The 12,203-nt window shown below is 44.5% G+C and overlaps 1 protein-coding gene across 1 annotated transcript in view; it reads right to left on the bottom strand.

The window, feature by feature from the left end:
• LOC119932425 (claudin-15-like) overlaps nt 1–12,203 on the bottom strand; it is a 51,799-nt gene that overhangs the window by 25,517 nt on the left and 14,079 nt on the right. The gene's annotated exons all lie outside the window — the stretch shown is intronic.

Below are 12,203 nucleotides of genomic sequence, written 5' to 3'. Positions count from 1 at the left end.
TTTCCTCTCCATCCAAACCACTACCTTGCTGGTTCAATCTCTCATACTATCCCGACTGGATTACTGCATCAGCCTCCTTTCTGATTTCATTGATTCATTCATTCAATCGTATTTATTGAGTGCTTATTGGTTACAAAGCACTGTACTGTTTGGGAAGTACAAGTTGGCAACATATAGAGATGGTCCCTACCCAATAATGGGCTCACAGTCTAGAAGGGGGAGACAGAACAAAACGTGTAGACAGGTCCACCTGTCTCTCCCCACTTCAGTCTATACTTCACTCTGCTGCCTGGATTATCTTTCTACAGAAATGCTCTGGGCGTGTCACTCCCCTCCTCAAAATTCTCCAGGGGTTGCCTATCAACCTTCGCATGAAACAAAAACTCCTCACTATTGGCTTCAAAGCTTTCCATCCCCTCGCCTCCTCCTACCTCACCTCCCTTCTCTCCTTCTACAGCTCAGCCCACACACTGTGCTCCTCTGCCACTAACCTCCTCACTGTACCTTGTTCTCACCTGTCCCACCGTCAACCCCTGGCCCATGTCCTACCTCTGTCCTGGAATGCCCTCCCTCCATATATTCACCAACCTAGCTCTCTTCCTCCCTTCAAAGCCCTCCCGAGAGCTCACCTCCTTCCCAGACTAAGCCACCCCCTTATCCTCTCCTCCTCCTCCCCTCCCCATTGTCCCTTTGCCCTACCCTTTTTCCCTCCCCACAGCACTTGTGTATATTTGTACGTATTTATTACTCTATTTTATTAATTATGTGTATATAGCTATAATTCTACTTATTTTGATAGTATTGACACCTGTGTACTTGTTCTGTTTTGCTGTCTGTCTCCCCCTTCTAGACTGTGAACCTATTGTTGGGTAGGGACAGTCTCTATATGTTGCCAAATTGTGCTTTTCAAGTGCTTAGTACAGTGCTCTGCACGCAGTAAGTGCTCAATAAATACGATTGAATGAATGAATGAATGAATGAATAAACCACTTTTGTATTTTTACCTAGAAAACTCTATGGATACACCACCAGAACAATTGCAGATGGAGAGCGGGGTGTTCTGGGAGAGAAGTGTCCATGGTGTCGCTATGGATCAGAAATGAGTAGATGACACAAGACAAGACTACTACCTAGCAAAGCCGAACTTACTTCAGCCACTTTCCTGATGCATCAAGAACACAGGTAAAGCAAAAGCAAGTGTCTACTTTAGACTAAAATAATGCAGTTGGAGTGTACGTTAGAATATTTTGAGTCACGGCATCTGGGTGGGGGAGGGAAATATACAACGTATTCCTTATCGCTCGGCTCTGTCAAATTTACAATCTTATTCCCCTGAGAGCTGAGGGCACTAGCTGATTCATCTGATAGTTTATCCTGTCTGATTTATAGGATGATAATGTTGACGGTAACATCAAAAACTTCTTATCTTCCTGATCTCCAACTAGGGAGTTTTATTGGACAATAATTTGAAATGGCCCTTTTGGTCTAGATTCTTTACCCTATGATTTTCTTCTTCTACCTTCGTGACTGAAGTTAGTAATGGCTAGGTGGAAGCATTTTTTTTTCTTCCCCTTACACCATATACCAAGGGTTTAGGCAGGTCTGATGTTTGTATTTATCTATTTTGCTGTTGTCATTGTTAACGAAGGTCTAACTCTGCCACGACATAAGGACACCAGGATCAGAGTTTCCACAACTTCAGAGTCAGAACCCAGCCCCGGCAAAACAATAATAATAATAACGGTATTTGTTAAGCTTTTACTATATGCCAGGTACTGTTCTAAACGCTGAAGCAGACACATGATAATTGGGTTAGACACAGTCCCTGTCCTACAAGGAACTCACAATCTTAATCCCCATTTTACAGATGAGGGAACTGAGGCACGGAGAAGTGAAGTGACTTGCCCAAGATCACACAGCAAAGTGGCGGAGCCAGAATTAGAACCAATATAATAATAATAACAATAATAATAATGGCATTTATTAAGCGCTTACTATGTGCAAAGCACTGTTCTAAGCGCTGCAATAACCAATAATTCTAACCAATGACCTTCTTACTCCTAGGCCTGTGCTCTATCCACTACAGCATGCTACTTCTCTGGTGCCAGAATAACTACTGGGGTGCAGATTATTAGGAAGCTTCTAGTCTATCCCTGCTGCCATTCCTGGTATCGAGTTCTGCAGCTGTCCCAGACTTCACCCCAAAGTCCTGGAGCCTCTGAGGACAGAACTTGCCAACACCCAAGTACTTTTCTCCGGGGCTCAGCTGGGGGTGGAGGGGGCCCTTACTCTCCCCCCTTCAAAGCCTGGTTAAGGGCACATCTCCTCCGGGAGGCCTTCCCAGACTAATCCCCCCTTTCCTCTTCTCCCACTCCTTTCTGCATCACCCTGACTTGCTCCCTCTGGTCTTACCCCCTCCCAACCCTACAGCACTTACATACAAAGCTGTAAAGTTTGTATTTGTATTGATGTCTGTCTCCGCAGCTCTAGACTGTAAGCTCATTGTGGGCAGGGAATGTGTCTGTTTATTGTTGTATCGTACACAAAGGTATAACTGCCATAACAGACAAGCGGTGTGGCTCAGTGGAAAGAGCACAGGCTTCGGAGTCAGAGGTCATGGGTTCAAATCCCAGCTACGCCAACTGTCCGTTGTGTGACTTTGAGCAAGTCACTTCACTTCTCTGGGCCTCATTTACCTCATCTGTAAAATGGGGATGAAAACTGTGAGCCCTGCGTGGGACAACCTGATCACCTTGTAACCTCCCTAGAGCTTAGAACAGTGATTTGCACTAGTAAGCGCTTAACAAATACCATCATTATTGTTATTATAAGGACACAAGGATCAGAGTTTCCACAACCTCAAATTCAGAACCTGGCCCTGGCAAAATAGTAATAATAATGATAATAATAATGGTATTTGTTAAGTGCTAAGTGCAGTGGTCTGCTCACAGTAAGCGCTTAATAAATATGGTTGACTGAATTGAATGAATGAATGATCATCATCATCATCATCAATCGTATTTATTGAGCGCTTACTGTGTGCAGAGCACTGTACTAAGCGCTTGGGAAATACAAGTTGGCAACATACAGAGACAGTCCCTACCCAACAGTGGGGTCACAGTCTAAAAGGGGGAGACAGAGAACAAAACCAAACATACTAACAAAATAAAATAAATAGAATAGATACATACAAGTAAAATAAATAAATAAATAATCAATCAATCAATCAATCAATCGTATTTATTGAGCGCTTACTATGTGCAGAGCACTGTACTAAGCGCTTGGGAAGTACAAATTGGCAACACATAGAGACAGTCCCTACCCAACAGTGGGCTCACAGTCTAAAAGGGGGAGACAGAGAACAGAATCAAACATACCAACAAAATAAAATAAATAGGATAGAAATGTACAAGTAAAATAAATAAATAAATAAATAAATAGAGTAATAAATATGTACAACCATATATACATATATACAGGTGCTGTGGGGAAGGGAAGAAGGTAAGATGGGGGGATGGAGAGGGGGACGAGGGGGAGAGGAAGGAAGGGGCTCAGTCTGGGAAGGCCTCCTGGAGGAGGTGAGCTTTCAGCAGGGCCTTGAAGGGAGGAAGAGAGCACCAGCAGCTCATCTCCTTCTTCAGCCTGCCCGGACTGGCATCACGGCAGAGTGGAGAGAGAACAGGCCTGGGAGTCAGAAGGTCATGGGTTTTAATCCCAGCTCTGCTACTTGTCTGCTGTGTGCCCTTGGGTGAGTCACTTTGCTTCTCTGTGTCTCAGTTACCTCATCTGTAAAATGGAGATTGATACTGTGGGCCCTATTTGGGACAGGGACTGTGTGAGAAGCAGCATGGCTCAGTGGACAGAGCCCGGGCTTTGGAGTCAGGGGTCATGGGTTCGAATCCCGGCTCCGCCACTTGTCAGCTGTGTGACTTTGGGCAAGTCACTTAACTTCTCTGTGCCTCAATTCCCTCATCTGGAAAATGGGGATTAAGACTGTGAGCCCCCTGTGGGACAACCTGATCACCTTGTCACCACCCCAGAGCTTAGAACAGTGCTTTGCACATAGTAAGCGCTTAATAAATGCCATCATTATTATTATTATTTGCTTGTATCCACCCCAGCACTTAGTATAGTGTCTGGCACATATTAAGCACTTAACCAATACCATAATTATCATTATCATTATTATTATTATCGGGAGAGATGTGAGGGGCCTGGGAGGTTGCTCCGATGGTGAGGCTGTCCACCCGAGGTATGTGGGAGCGGGAGTGTGGGCAGGTGAGACCGTATGGGCACCGGGGATATAATGCAGCTTGTGGTGTGCAGGGTGACTTTTTTTATGGTATTTGTTAAACACTTACTCTGTGCTGGACACTGCTCTAAATGCTGGGGTAGATACAAGCTAATCAGGTTGGACACAGTCTCTGTCCCTCATGGGGCTCAGAGTCTTAATCCCCATTTTACAGATGAGGTAACTGAGGCCCAGAGAAGAGAAATGACTTGTCCAGGGTCACACATCAGACAAGAGGCGGAGAGAGATTAGAACCCAGGTCCTTCGACTTCCAGGCCCGTGCTGTATCCATTAGACCACACTGCTTCTCATGACTGCACTGTGCCCACTGAATGGTTGACACTGGCCTGCAGCCCTCCCAGTCCCTCTTCCTGGGTGCTGGTGGCAGCAACTGCAGGTCTGCCACTGCCACGTCCCCGCCACCACCTCTCCAGGCCTGTCTCATCTGTCAATAATAATAATAATAATAATAATGGCATTTGTTAAGCGCTTACTATGTGCAAAGCACTGTTCTAAGCGCTGGGGAGGATACAAGGTGATGAGGTTGTCCCACTTGGGGCTCACAGTCTTCATCCCCATTTTAAAGATGAGAGAACTGAGGCCCAGAGAAGGGAAGTGACTTGCCCCAAGTCACCCAGCTGACAAGTGGCGGAGCCGGGATTTGAACCCATGACCTCGGACTCCAAAGCCCGGGCTCTTTCCACTGAGCCACGCTGCTTCTCCTTAATCAGTCAATCAGTCAGTCATATTTACTAAACACCGACTGCATGCAGAGCACTGTTGAAGCGCTTGGGAATGTACAGATGGTAACAATAATAATAATAATGATGGCATTTACTAAGCACTCACTATGTGCAAAACACTGATCTAAGCCCTGGGGAGGTTACAAGGAGCGCAGGTTGTCCCACAGGGGGCTCACAGTCTTAATCCCCATTTTACAGATGAGGGAACCGAGGCACAGAGAAGTTAAGTGTCTTGCCCAAGGTAACACAGCTGACAGTTGGCAGAACTGGGATTCGAGCCCATGACCCCTGACTCCAAAGTCTGTGCTCTTTCCACTGAGCCATGCTGCTTCTCTCATGATTTCTTCCTTTGAGGGGTTTGCAGTCTAATGGGAGAAACAGACACCAGGGGAGAATGAAGAAAGGGGGGCTATGTAGGTGAATTACTGCTGAAGTAAAGGGTGAGTAAGATTTGCACAGTACTGTTGCAGGGGTTTGAGAATGACCAAGTCCTACTGTAAGAAAGCATGGCCTAGTGGATAGAGCATGGGCCTGGGAATCAGAAGGAACTGATTATAACCTGAATCCACCACCTGTCTGCTGCATGACCTTGGGCAAGTCACTTCACTTCTCTGTGCCTCAGTCACCTCATCTGTAAAATGGGGATTAAGACTGTGAGCACCAAGTGGTACAGGGACTGTGTCCAACCTGAGTAGCTTGTATCTACCCCAGAACTTAGTACAGTGCCAGCAACTTAGTAAGCGCTTAACAAATAGCATTAAAAAAATCCACACACTCCATTCCTCTATTGCCAACCTACTCTCTGTACTTCGATTTCTTCTATCCCACACCTGACCCTTGCCCACATCCTTCTTTGGGCCTGGAACTCTCTCCCACTCCATTATCATCATCATCATCATTATCAGTGGAAATTATTGAGCATTTACTAAGTACAGAGCACTGTATTTCATATTCAACAGGCCACCACTCTCCCCACCTTCAAAACCCTCCTAAAATCACATCTCCTCCAAGAGGACTTCCCCAACAAAATCCTCATTTCCTCTACCTGCCTTCCCTCCATTGTCAATTATGCACTTGGCTGTGAATCCCTTAAGCACTTTCATATTCACCCCAGCCCCACAACACTTATGTAAATATCCTTATGCTATTTCCTCTATCCTAAATTAATTTTAATGTATGTCTACATCTTCAGAGTGTGAACTCCTGTGGGCAGAGATTGTGTCTACCAACTCTATTGTATTGTACTTTCCCAAGCAATTAATATCGTACTCTGCACACATAAGTGCTGAATAAATACCATTAATTGATCGATTGATTCTTAGAAGATATTCAGGTGGCAATTAAGGGGATACATTTTGAGGAGATTAGAAGTCAGTGGAGGACCTGTCCCTGCTCTCTCTCCCTCCCTCCAGGCTCACATTTCTTCCTGCCTTCAGGACATCTCCATCTGGATGTCTGCCCGCCACCTAAAACACAACATGTCCAAGACTGAACTCCTTGTCTTCCCTCCCAAACCCTGCCCTCTCCCTGACTTTCCCATCACTGTTGACGGCACTACCATCCTTCCCGACTCACAAGCCCGCAACCTTGGTGTCATCCTCGACTCCGCTCTCTCGTTCACCCCTCACATCCAAGCCGTCACCAAAACCTGCCGGTCTCACTTCTGCAACATTGCCAAGATCCACCCTTTCCTCTCCATCCAAACCACTACCCTGCTTGTTCAAGCTCTCATTCTATCCCATCTGGATTACTGTATCAGCCTCCTCTCCGATTTCTCTTCCTCTTGTCTCTCCCCACTTCAATCCATACTTCATGCCGCTGCCCGTATTGTCTTTGTCCAGAAATGCTCTGGGCATGTTACCCCCCTCCTCAAAAATCTCCAGTGGCTACCAATCAACCTACGCATCAGGCAGAAACTCCTCACCCTTGGCTTCAAGGCTGTCCATCACCTCGCCCCCTCCTACCTCACCTCCCTTCTCTCCTTCTACAACCCAGCCCGCACCCTCTGCTCCTCTGCTGCTAACCTCCTCACCGTGCCTCGTTCTTGCCTGTCCCACCATTGACCCCCGGCCCACGTCCTCCCCCTGGCCTGGAATGCCCTCCCTCCCCACATCCACCAAGCTAGCTCTCTTCCTCCCTTCAAGGCCCTACTGAGAGCTCACCTCCTCCAGGAGGCCTTCCCAGACTGAGCCCCCTCCTTCCTCTCCTCCTCCTCCCCTTCTCCATCCCCCTGCCTTACCTCCTTCCCTTCCCCACAGCACCTGTATATATGTATATATGTTTGTTTGCATTTATTGCTCTATTTATTTATTCTACTTGCACATATCTATTCTATTTATTTTATTTTGTTAACATGTTTTGTTTTGTTCTCTGTCTCCCCCTTCTAGACTGTGAGCCCACTGTTGGGTAGGGACCGTCTCTATATGTTGCCAACTTGTACTTCCCAAGAGCTTAGTACAGTGCTCTGCACACAGTAAGTGCTCAATAAATACGATTGATTGATTGATTGATTGGAGGTCTTTGTCAGGGAAGGCCTCCTGGAGAAGATGTGCCATATGTTTTAGAGGAGCAAAGTAAATAAGCTGGGCTGTAGTAGATCAGTGAGGTGAGGTAGAGGGGGAGAGCTGATTGAGTGCTTTAGAGCCAAAGGTGAAGAGTTTCTGTCTGATAAAGAGTTGGATGGGCAACCACTGGAAGTTTCTGAGGAGTGGGGAGACATGGATTGAACTTTTCTGAGAAAAATGATCCGGGCAGTAGAGTGAAGCGAGGACTAGACATTGGAGAGACAAGACACAGAGTGGTCAGCCAGGAGGCTGATGGAGAAGTCATGGATAGATACGAAAAGTACTTCATTCAGGATAACAGGCAGAAGAGGAAAGAAGTCAGAGGTCATGGGTTCAAATCCCAGCTCTGCCAATTGTAAGCCATGTGACTTTGGGCAAGTCACTTAACTTCTCTGTGCCTCAGTTACCTCATCTGGAAAATTGGGATTAAGACTGTGAGCCCTCCCCTGTGGGAACAACTTGATCACCTTGCAACCCCTCCAGTGCTTAGAACAGTGATTTGCACATAACAAGAACTTAATAAATGCCATTATTATTATTATTAAGATAGAACTGACAGGATTTGGTTACAGATTGAATATGCAGTTTGAATGAGAGAAATGAGTCATGGATAATGCCTTGGACTTGTAAGACATTGAGGATGACAGGGTTTGGGTGGCAGATTGGATGGAGAGGAAAGGGCAGATTCTGGAGATGTTGTGGAGGAAGAAATGACAGGATTTGGTGAAGACTGAGTATGGAGATTCAAAGAGAGGAGTCAAAGATACTGCCAGACATATAGGCCTGAAAAATGGAGAAGGTGGTGATGTTGTCAATAGTGATAATAAGGTCAGGTGGAGGAATCAGTTTGGGAGGGTAGAGTTTGGTTTGGGACCTGTTGAGCTTGAGGTGTGGGTGGAGCATTTCTGGAGGCAGAAAGAGATGTGACAGTCAAAGGAGGAAAAAGGTTGGGGCAGGTTTGGGAGTCATTCATTCATTCAATTGTATTTATTGAGCCCTTACTGTGTGCAGAGCACTGTACTAAGCACTCGGAAAGTACGATACAACAATAGAGACAATCCCTGCCCACAGTGAGCTCACAGTCTAAAGACGAGCTCACAGTCTTGGGAGTCGTTCTCTTAGAGGTGGTACTAGAAATCTTGAGAGCCATCACACTCCCTGAGGAGGAAATAAGTGCAGATTGAGAAATAGAAGGGGATCCAGAACTGAACTTTGCTGATAAAAGTGATCTGTGGCAATACATGTAAATAAAAAATATTATTATGTAGTTGGTCAATTAATTCCATGCTTTCTTGCATTATATGGGCAACATCTGCACCAAATACCATCAAGGATGGCTAAAATAAATGTACCATATTGTTTACTATGGAGTCACACAAGAAACCTTTCCCTAGGTCCTGTTAAAGCTAGTGGGGGTACTATCTGACATGGTACACTTGGACACAAGAGACTACGTCCCTGGAAAAGTAAGTGACCAGTTGTAGTAAGGTACTCTCTATTTCTGACTCTCCATCAGCTATCAAATTTTTAAAGCATATCACATTTATCTTCTAGAGCTGAGCATGAGTAATTGGGACCCAAAATTCCTTATAGAGAGCCCTTCACTGGCCTGCAATGTACGGACTTCTCAGTAACTGTGGAGTACTTGCGGAATGTGAACTTGTCTTAATGAGCTCTTTGAGGAGTTTTCCTAGATCAGTTTTGCCACTATTATTAGACTCTTTGTCCCTCCCCTGAGAGTTAATCTACGAGATCCAAATGGTCAGTTGTTCCTTAACATTTGGACTTCCCCTGGTATCTTTTGTTCCAAAATGATAAACTGGTCTAGCAGAGGAATCCTTGTTGCAGAGGGAGAAGACAGCATTAGCTAATCAGGTCATTGTTTCTAATTTTAATACTATAAATAGCACAATAGTACAGTGAGAAAGATGGAGGGCTCTAATTCCACAGGTGCTGGTCCTTGCTGTCCCACAAGTCACTGAGTGATTATGGCCAATAATGATAATAATGATGGTATTTGTTAAGCGTTTACTATATGTCAAGCACTTTTCTAAACGCTGGGACAGATACAACGTAATCAGGTTGTCCCACGTGGGGCTCACAGTCTTAATCCCCATTTTACAGATGAGGTAACTGAGGCACAGAGAAGTGAAGTGACTTGCACAAAGTCACACAGCTGACAAGTGGCAGAGCCTGGATTTGAACCCTCGACCTCTGACTCCCAAGCCCATGCTTTTTCCACTAAGCCATGCTGCTAATCCACTTAGCCTGTATTTGTCCCTGTATATTCATCTAAAAATGCAGATATTGGCAGATATTCCTGCCTTTCTGTACCTCACAGGAAACATGTGAGCTGAAAAGAGGATATTAATGTGAAAAAAACTGGAAAAAAAATGAAGGTATTTAGACTAGTGATTAAAAACTGAAGTACCAAAAAGAGTAATAATCACAACTCTAGAATTTTGTGTCCTCTTTCATCTTTGAACTCTGTTTTAATATTTTCTCTTCATCTCTGCTTCCAGGCTGAAATGTTAACCTTTTCTGGCAGTACAGGATGGTATTATTTAGTGCTTACTATGTGCCAAACACATTGCTATGTGCTGGGGGAGATGCAAGCTAATCAAATCAGTCCCACACAGGGCTCATAGTCTAAGAGGAAAGGAAAAACAGGTTGTTTATACCCGTTTTACAGATGAGGAAACTGAAATATCTAGAGGCAAAATAAGATGGGTTCATAAATTTTAATTAAATTATGAGAACAAGAACCAAACTCTCTAATTTCATATTCATCCGACTCTAAAATCAACCCCTCCTCCCACTTTGATATCACTAATAATAATAATAATAATAATAATGGCATTTATTAAGCGCTTACTATGTGCAAAGCACTGTTCTAAGCACTGGGGAGGTTACAAGGAGATCAGGTTGTCCTATGGGGGGGCTTACAGTCTTAATCTCCATTTTACAGATGAGGGAACTGAGGCACAGAGAAGTGAAGTAACTTGCCCAAAGTCACACAGCTGACATTTGGCAGAGCTGGGATTTGAACCCATGACCCCTGACTCCAAAGCCCATGCTCTTTCCACTGAGTAACACTGCTTCTGTGCTAAACAAGTGCTAAACACTCTCCCAAGCCTGAAGTAGCTAAAGCTTAAGCGCTTAGTACAGTGCTCTGCACACAGTAAGCGCTCAATAAATACGATTGAATGAATGAATGAATGAATGAATAAAGGCTTTAAGCCTCCCATCTTCAGCAATTGCTTCCATGCATTGTCCATACTAAAGTGGGCAGCAAATTGCAGTCACTGAAAGAAACATAAAATTAATGGAAAAGCATTCAAAACCAGGTGATGTATTATATTATAAATTACAGTATTGATTTTGTCATTCATTTTAATATTTAATTCAATAAAAGCCTCTGTTCTTGCATGTTTTTCCAACCCTATCATGGTGTTGTATTTTTTGATTATTACAGACCTCTTGGAGGAGGTGAGCTCTCAGTAGGGCTTTGAATCTGCTCTTCCTTCACTCATTTGAAGAATTTAATTTACAATGAGATTATAAAGCATATTTCTTGATTGGTTACTCCTGACCTTTCTTGATTATAATAATAATAATAATAATAATGGTGTCAGCGCTTACTGCATGCACTGTACTAAGCTCTGGTGTGGATACAAGCAAATTGTGTTGTAAACAGGCCCTGTCCCACGTGGGGTTCTCAATCCCCACTGTACAGATGAGGTAACTGAGACACAGAGAAGTAAAGTGACTTGTCCAATCTTTTAAATGTCATAAGATCCAAGTGGGTGAGTAGCCAGAGAGCCAGTCTTCGGCCTGGATTTCTGACCTGCAGCTTCTGACTTCCAGGCACATCCTCTATCCATTCTAACCACTATTATTAACTAAGAAGAAAACTGAATAATAATTATAATCATTATCATTATGGAACTTGTTAAGTGCTTACTATGTGCCAGGCACTGTTCTAAGTGCTGGGGTAGATACAACCAAATCAAGTTGGACACAGTCCCTGTCCTACATGCAGCATGGCGTAGTGGCTAGAACACAGACCCTGGAGTCAGAAGGTCAGGGTTCTAATCCAGGCTCCATCACTTGTCTGCTGTGTGACCTTGGGCAAATCACTTAACTTCTCTGTGCCTGTTACCTTGTCTGCAAAATGAGGATTGAGACTGTGAGCCCTACTTGGGACAGAGACTGTGTCCAACCTGATTTGCTTATATCTCCCCAGGACTAAATACAATGACTGACACATAGTAAGCATTTAACAAATACCATTGTTATTATTATTATTATTATTGTTACTCCCCATTTTACAGATGAGGTAACTGAGTCACAGAGAATTGTAGTGACTTTCCCAAGGTCACACAGGAGACATATGGTGGAACCAGGATGAGAACCCAGGTCCTCTGACTCCCGGGCCCACGTTCTTTGCACTACGCCATAGTGGTGCTCTAGTCAAGAAGGCCAAACCATCCCTTGGGTGGCTGTCATATAGAGGCCACTGGCAGGAATTATCAGGCTTCAGACCAACTAAATCTCTACAGATCTGTAGTGTTGTCGGCTACCAATCAACCTACGCATCAGGCA

This window comes from Tachyglossus aculeatus, chromosome 1 (genome assembly GCF_015852505.1).
Source record: "Tachyglossus aculeatus isolate mTacAcu1 chromosome 1, mTacAcu1.pri, whole genome shotgun sequence".
Taxonomy (NCBI): Eukaryota; Metazoa; Chordata; class Mammalia; order Monotremata; family Tachyglossidae; genus Tachyglossus; species Tachyglossus aculeatus.
The sequence above is the reverse complement of the archived record's forward strand: the minus strand, read 5'-3'. Positions and strand labels throughout refer to the sequence as shown.